The sequence below is a fragment of the Otolemur garnettii genome, unplaced genomic scaffold, assembly GCF_000181295.1.
Source record: "Otolemur garnettii isolate 467f Iridium unplaced genomic scaffold, OtoGar3 scaffold00007, whole genome shotgun sequence".
Classification (NCBI taxonomy): Eukaryota; Metazoa; Chordata; class Mammalia; order Primates; family Galagidae; genus Otolemur; species Otolemur garnettii.
In genome coordinates this window covers 36679853-36688240 of record NW_003852402.1, presented here as the reverse complement: position 1 = coordinate 36688240, position 8388 = coordinate 36679853, and the positions used below count along the sequence as shown (strand labels likewise).

The 8388-nt window shown below is 36.4% G+C and overlaps 1 protein-coding gene across 1 annotated transcript in view; it reads right to left on the bottom strand.

The window, feature by feature from the left end:
* The window catches only part of PPFIA2 (PTPRF interacting protein alpha 2), a 482044-nt gene that overhangs the window by 164145 nt on the left and 309511 nt on the right, over positions 1-8388 (bottom strand). The window lies entirely within an intron of this gene.

Sequence of the window (8388 nt, the reverse complement as noted above, 5' to 3'; positions counted from 1 at the left end):
TCTGTCTCTGTCTCTCTCTCTGTCTCTTTCTCTGTCTCTGTCTCTCTCTCTGTGTCTCTCTGTCTCTCTCTCTGTGTCTCTCTGTCTCTGTTTCTTTCTCTTTCTGTCTCTCTCTGTGTCTCTGTCTCTCTGTCTCTGCCTCTCTCTGTGTGTGTCTCTCTGTCTCTTTCTCTCTCTGCCTCTCTCTCTCTGTCTCTCTCTCTGTTTCTCTCTGTCTCTCTGTCTCTCTCTCTGTGTCTCTCTGTATCTCTGTCTCTCTCTGTCTCTCTGTCTCTCTCTCTGTGTCTCTCTGTCTCTTTCTCTGTCTCTGTCTCTCTCTCTGTGTCTCTCTGTCTCTGTTTCTTTCTCTCTCTGTCTCTGTCTCTCTCTCTCTCCTTTCTCCCTTTCACTCTCTCGCTGTCTGAGCACAGCTATCTCTTTTTTGATTCACTGAATCTTGACTTGTTTGACTCGCAGAGTTTCACATCCTTTCTTCTTTCTATCCAGCCTCCTCTTTGCTTTTAGCACTTTTGCCGTTTCTACTTTTTCTTTCAGTACCACGCATTCAATACCATATTTGTTCTTTACCGAGCTCAAGGATTGTTGTGATAATTGCATGGAAAAATATAAGGAAAATAATGGCCACAGTCTGTGAGTCTGCAGACTCCTAAGATGTGAGCAGGTGTCTCCAACTCCTCTCCTAATCTAGATCTAATATTCTTTTGAATGTGACTTGCCCGTGTAGTCCTTTAATTTTTTCTAAGGAAAAATATATTTCAGAGATGAAGTTGGCTCAGTGCCCATAGCACAGTCGTTACGGCACCAGCCACATACACCGAGGCTGGCAGGTTCAAACCTGGCCCAGGACAGCTAAACAACAATAACAGCTGCAACAAAAAAATAGCTGGGCCTTGTGGCAGGTGCCTGTAGTCCTAGCTACTTGGGAGGCTGAGGTAAGAGAGTAAAAAAAAAGAGATGGAACTAGTTGTAGATGATGTAAAATAAATGTTTATTTCTTTAAAATTTTTTGAATTAAAAGTTGATGAATTGAGTGTTTGAAAGAAGCATGCAGAGAGTAAAAGCAATGAAAAAATACAGTGCAGCCTACAACTAAACTTGCCAGTTCTGTTTACGTGTAATGCAATCATGTGGAAAAGCTTTTAAAATAAGTACGCCGATACATTCGCCACAAATTAGTCCGTCAACTGAATTCTTAGGGGAACTTCTCAGAATCCGTTTTGTCTGGTTTAATTAAATAATTTGAAAGTACACAGTCTTCTGTGAAGGGTGAACACACTATTAGGATGTAATCTATTTCTCTTTGCTCTTTCTTTTATTACGCCTTTTTTATGATTTTTCCAATTGGATTTTTGCAAATTTTTCCAATTTCCTGGTATTATAACAAGAACACCAGGCAAGAAGGAAAGACTCCATTGTGTTTTCTTGAATCTACATAATCTGGCCTCGCTTTTTTAGAATAATGGCTTGGAAAGTGCACGCAGTGTTAACAATCCCATATCTGCCTATGTGAGGCCATTCACAAAGGCATAAAATTTCCATAAATTTTTGTTATGTATGTATTTATATTTACAATCTTGTCTTTCATTCTTTCATGTTTATTTATATTTGTTACTAGTACAAGAACATAAGAAACGTCAGACCGGATACTCTCTGTGGTCTACAACACATATTTCTGCCACTAGTCCCTTGATTCTTTCAAGAAGTTACAGCAATTCTTTAAAATATAAGTTTTAAACACAGTACATTGACCATTACATACATTCTTTTTTTCTTTATGGAGAAGGGTTTAGCTCTATTGCCTGGGTTAGTATGCAGTAGTATCATCATAGTAGTATCATCTACAACCTCAGACTTCTGGACTCAAGCCATTTGCCTCCTGAGATGCTGGGACTGTAGGTATCTGCCGCCACAGCTGACTATTTTTTTTTTCTTTTTTTACTTTTTATAGAGACAGAGCATTACGGTTGACGGTCCCAAACTCGTGGTAGTAAGCAATTTTTCTGCCTCAGCCTCCCAACATGCTGAGATTATAGGATGACTCAAGGCACCCAGCTCAAATTATACATTTTTTGCCTTTAACTTTTATAGATACCATTGGTCAAGATAAGTGAAAATTTGCTCACATTCTTCCTCCATAGAAACTTACGTGGACTCGCTGTTTCTGCAAGAGGAGGCCAAGGCTCAAGCCATCTCTCACTCAGATCCGCCTCTCTCTGTGGCCTCATTCCCGCCCCTAACTCTACCTCCTCCCACTTCGTGCTCCAAATCCATTTGCTAAACTCTTTATAGTCACCTGTTATATTCCACATTTTTGTTGTCTCCAGGGAGACTTTATTAACACCATTTATTCTTCCTTGTTCATGCCCAAAGGACTAGTTCCTCCTTTTTGTAGGGTTATCAGATCTTTCTTTAATTGAAAATATAATACAATGTGACTAAATGTGAAAAGGCATTTATTGTGGTAAGACATACGTAACATAAAATTTATCATTTTAAGCATTTTTAAGCTTAACATTCAAGTCTCATTCAGTGGCAGTAAGCACATTCACATTGTTATGCAACTATTACCCGCATCTGTTTCTAGAACTTTATTCCTCTTCCCAAACTGACATTATGCATGCATTAAAGACTTTACTAGTTTTGTTTGTTTGTTCGTTTTTAAGACAGGGTTTTGCAATGTTGCTCAAGCTGTTCTCAAACTTCTGGATGCAAGTGATCATCCCGCCCCACCCTCCTGAGTAGCTGGGACTTCAGAGTCACACTACTGTCTCCTATTTATGATTACTTTAAAAAAAAAATCCTTTTATTACTCTTTTTTAACAAACAGCCCCAGGGATCGGAAAGCGGGGAAAGGGGGAGGAGGGGAAGTGAGGCCCCCGCCTCACAACCCCTCCCTATGATTACTTTTTAACATGTCTTTCTCCCAGACCAGACTGATAGCAGAACTAAATCTTCATTATATGAGCGTTACTAATACATGTATACCTAGTGCTAAATGCAGTGCCTGGCAAACATGAGATGCCCAATAAGCAGGTGTTGAACTGAAGTCTATGATCGCAGTCCCATATCAGATCATTCCATTAGCCAGCCACAGCAGATTGTGCCAACTTTCCAGCTCTATGCCCGCTGAACCTCACAACATACCAAATAAAAGCATGACAAGGCAAAACAAAAAATAGCAAAAGCATACTTGCAGTGGTTTCCACTTTGCCAAAGACAAAAAAATGGAAAAAAAAAAATAGGAACGAGAACAAAACATTACTTTTAGGGCTTTCTCTTCTCGTGATAATGAAATTTAAAATTTTAGCCTGGTATTCAGGCTGCTTCTTATCTGCTCCTGCCAACCTCTTCACTCTTCTTTACTTTTCATATCTTAACTCTCACCAACACGTCATTCATTATTTTTGGAATAGGCAGTTTCAGGTTTTCTTTATCAGATTCTCTGCTGAACTGGAAAGGTTTCCTGCAATTCTGAAGTCAGATCGTAGCCTTCTTTCAGAGGTAGGCTTACATGCTGTCTATGGTGAAGCCTCCTCCAATGCTTCGGCCCAGACCAGACACCATTCTTCTCTCTTACCTTTTGCATTTAGTGTCTCTGCTTTGGTTTTATTTCATTTTGCACTAAATTCTATCCAGCTACATGTTTATACGTCTGTCTCCATGGGTGAACAGGCCACATGGAAAGGTGCATAAAGCCTCACTTATTTTATTTCCACTTCTTCCCTTCAGAAACTGCCAACATTTTCTGCAGATGGCAGGTGCTAATAATTACATATGGAACGAACAAACACTTGGTTCATTTAATACACATGATCAACATATTGCTGTTAGTAGAACATTTTTAATGTGCTGCAAGCTATCCACTAAGGGAATAGTGAAGGAACAACGTGAAAACACCAGTCACAGTGAACTATACCTAATGCAATTGGATAAATAAAGACTGACCACGAGGTTCATATCACGGTATGGAGTGAAATAAATACAAATGAGAAAGGTAGTCTATTTGCTCAGGAAACTAATGACTTAGGCTTAGACAAATAGGTAATTAATCCTAATACTTATTGAATAGCTATAATACATGCTGAAGCAAGAGCTTTAGAAATTAAAAGGAGCAATGACTATTGGCAGAGAAATCATAAAAAATTTCATTAAAAAGGTGATGTCTGAGCTTGAGTTTTAAAATGGGGAAGTATAATTTCAATGGGTGGGTTGGTGTTGTGGAGGCATTCCAGGAGAATCTTTGTCATATGTGGGATTTAGAATCAGGAAAAGCTTTAGCTGCTTAAAAACAAAACAAAACAAAACAATGCATGCTATAATTTAACAATACCTTAGATAGACTCAGTCAAGGCAACAGGGGAGTAGGAATTACAGTTGAATTTGTAGGTTAGGACCACTGGGGTTTTCTGATGGATGGTATGTTACAGCTCTATGTAATATATATGATTATATTATTAACATGCATTAATAGGAAGTATTACATAGTGTCATTAACATGATAATATGGTATATATCATATTGTATATAATCTAGATCAGAATATATTATAATATATTATAAAAATAATATCATTAAGGCTTTGCCTAGCATGTTTAATTTGCAAAACTATATATCAGAAATGGGGAGGAGATCAGAACAGATACAAATGTAATATTCCAGGTGATAATTAATGAAAATCTGAACTACTGCAGCTTTAACATATATGGAAAAAGATGAGAACAAATGGATGTGGGGAACTTTGTAGATACTGTTACATATGAATTGAAGGCAAAAGTGTGAATACACTTTCCTGAGGGCAAAGTGTGAATACAAATTGAAAGATAACCACATATTCAAGTAAGAGAGAATAGTGGTAGATTAGGAGAAATGATCTTTCTGGTTTCATCTCTAAAATAATTGCAGTACCTGATTTCCAGTATTATTGTTCAGTAATCTATATTTAGATTTAGCACAGTGTCTAGCGATTTAAGGCACTCAGTAAATATTAACTATTATTCTTATTAAGTAGTTAAGGAGATTATCTAGTACTAATGTCACTATGGAACATTAAATTTCACTTTAAAATATCTATATTATTTTATAAGAAAAATGAAAAGTATATATTATACTATATATATGTGCATATATGTAGCATATAATATATAGTATACTGGACACAGCAGAAACAACTGTTGAGTATTTATACCTAAAACCTTTTTCAATTCCTACAATAATGTATATTTTTATATTTGTAAAAAATGTATATCATTCTATGCGACTTAATCTTTTTCACATAGAAGAATATTTTGGAGTTTGTTTCAGAAAAGAAGACATAGTAGTTTTATGTTCTTTTCAATGAGGCTACTTGTTTTGTTACATGAATGTACCATGTAAAATATTAGGGGACATAGAGAAAACCAGGTGGAGATTCAGAGCCACCACAGCGTGTGGTGCTTTTATGTAAATAAGAAAATGTGCTCTGTGGTTATGACCCTCTCTTGCATATCTAGATTCACAAACTCCAAACTGAATTTCAATTTCTGCCCACAGAACCTCCCCTGCCACTTTGCCCCCTGCTGGACACTTGTGGCAGAGCATAATCTATATAGCCATTAGCAAAGCCAGGGAAGGTTGAACCCTTTCCTAGAGCTCAGGAGATTGTAAACCTCAAGCTCTGTAGGTTGGTTTCTTTTCCACAGATGTCAGAGTTGAAGCCTTGGATGACTCAGAATAAGTAAAGAGTAAATGAGGGCCCTGTGGGATAGATTATATAAGGAAAGATGATGAAGGGTGATAACTCCAAAGGCATCAGTGAGAACGGGACAAGGGGAGAGAGGGAGAGACATAAGAGATATATAAATGATAAAACAAACTCTATTAAAATCACGATGATATAATGAACTTTATCATCTTTTCAGGTTCTACATATGCATGTGTATGTCTGAGTATTTCGCGATATCCCTCACGATCTAAACCTCTTGTAAGCATTCCAATTTGTACAGAAAATCAGCACATTGAACCCACAAAGGCATACCTGTATTCATGATCTAGGTGTATATGACTTGATAAAAGGAAAAAAAAAAAGAAATGAAAAAAACCAAGTGCTTATTGATGTCTTAAAAGAGACGAAAAGATGAAAATAAATGGTTCAAAAAGTGAAAAAAGAACCTCTGAAAATTTGCTTTTTCTTTTCGAAAACATTTTCTTCAGTTATTTACTTTAATATTCAAGCTTCAGCTAGCTCTTCTTTCTAAAGCTATCAATAGTATAAATGCGTCTAAACTTTTATTGTGAGATTATCAATCAATACGTGGTACTTTACTTACAGAGATTTCTTTCTTTTTCTTTTTTTTTGCTTTGAGACAGAGTCTTACTTTTTCACTCTGGGTACAGTGTCGTGGTGTCATAGCTCACAGAAACCTCACACTCTTGGGCTTAAGCCTCCCAAGTAGCTGAGACTACAGGGACCTGTCACAACACTCGCCTATTTTTAGAGATGGGGTCTCCCTCTTGATCGGGCTGGTCTCAAACTCCTTAGCTCAGGCGATCCTCCTGCCTCCGCATCCCAGAGTGCTGGGATTACAAGTGGAAGCCACTGCCCCAGCTACTTACAGAGATTTCTTATACCCAATGCTGCAATGATACAGAATCAAGAACTCAAACTGTGTTTTCTGACTTTTTCTGGTATTTTATGTTGAAGTTTCAATTGTATTATAAAGTTGACATTGATTTCTTTGTACTTCTCTCTTAAACGAGTCACTAATTATTTTTAAGCAATTTAATGTTAGAAAACTAAGGTTACTTTTTTTTTTTTTGCTTGGCCTGTGAATTTCCAAATAGGGAGTCTGGTTAAGCCACATAGACATTAATTATAATCAACCACAGAAAGAAAATGTATTGAAATTAATAATGAGCACAAATACCTGCACAAATAATTTTGGCTTATACAAATTATTTAAACAAAAATAAACAAACAAAAAAATTCAGCCTAGGCAGGTGGATTGCCCTGAGCTCATGGGTTTGAGACCAGCCTGAGCAAGAGTGAGACCCCATCTCAAAAAATAACTGGGCATTGTGGTGGGCACCTATCATCCCAGCTACTCAGGAGGCTGAGGCAAGAGGATCACTTGAGCCCAAGAGTTTGAGGTTGCTGTGAGCTATGACATCACAGCACTCTACTGAGAGTGACAAAGTGAGACTATGTCTGAAAAACAAAAACAAGAAAATCAGAAGCCTGCAGTAGATATAGAGGAATGTTAATGATCAAAATTTAGTATATTTATGTAAAATCCATCAAATTCACCATACTGCCTATGAGAGACTACAGTCATATTTGAGGGCTAAAATCATATTCTTGAAAGCAGCTGTAAATCTTTCCTGTACTTTTGTTAAGTGTTTTCTCATTTTATATATAATTGAACCATTTAGTTACTATTTCTGGAACAAACTTTTGGAGCCTCACTTGAACCTACTGGACATTTTTATTTCAGTATAAACACTTCACTCAGCTGGTCTCATTACATTTTTTTTTTTTTTGATGACAAATAGAGATTCTATCACAGCCATAGTAAGTAATGCTTTTATGTTAGCAGTCACCAAATCTTTTATGAGTTTACCCTTACCAACACAATTTTGAAGGATGCATCCACGATAAAGGTATATTGTAATATATATTACAAGTCAAAATTAACAATGATGTGATACAAAATGAATACTCGCTTTGTATGGAGTGGATAATTGACTCCACTCTTAAAAAGACTGAGTTCTCATCATTACCCATTATTGCAAAGGTTCTTTTCTGCTTTCTTCCTTTTGATTTTCAAAGCATCCAGTTTGAGAAACTAAATGTTGTCACCAGAAAGCTTTCTTTTCTTTATTTTTTTTAGTGGCTATCACCATTTATGGTTTTAACACTGCTAGCTTTTAATTCACATGGAACTTAGCCATCTCTTAACTGAAAGTCCATTAGTTCTGAAGTTAAAAATTGTTAATGCTGGAACAAACAAAAGCACATATAAAAGCATTGAATTAACCTAGCTTATTTTAAGGAACAGAGGGGGTTTTTACTGATAAGATTTTCTGAGTGGTTTGAAAATAAATGTGCATTTGTTTGTGTGCACAGTGTGTAGGTAAATGTTCTCTTGTTAGAAACCTCTTTATAAGACTTACTACTGATATTAGCCTCCCACATCATTAAAAAATTATTTTTATTTATTTATTTTTATTTATGCATAAGGGATATACATAGTTTTAGGATACATGTGATAATTTGATATATTCGTATAAAGATTAAACCCAGGGGATTAGGATATCCATCACCTCAAACGTTTACCTTTAATTTATTCCAGAAACATCAGAATTATTTTCTTCTAGCTATTTTGGAATGTAAAATAGGAGGATGTTTACTAC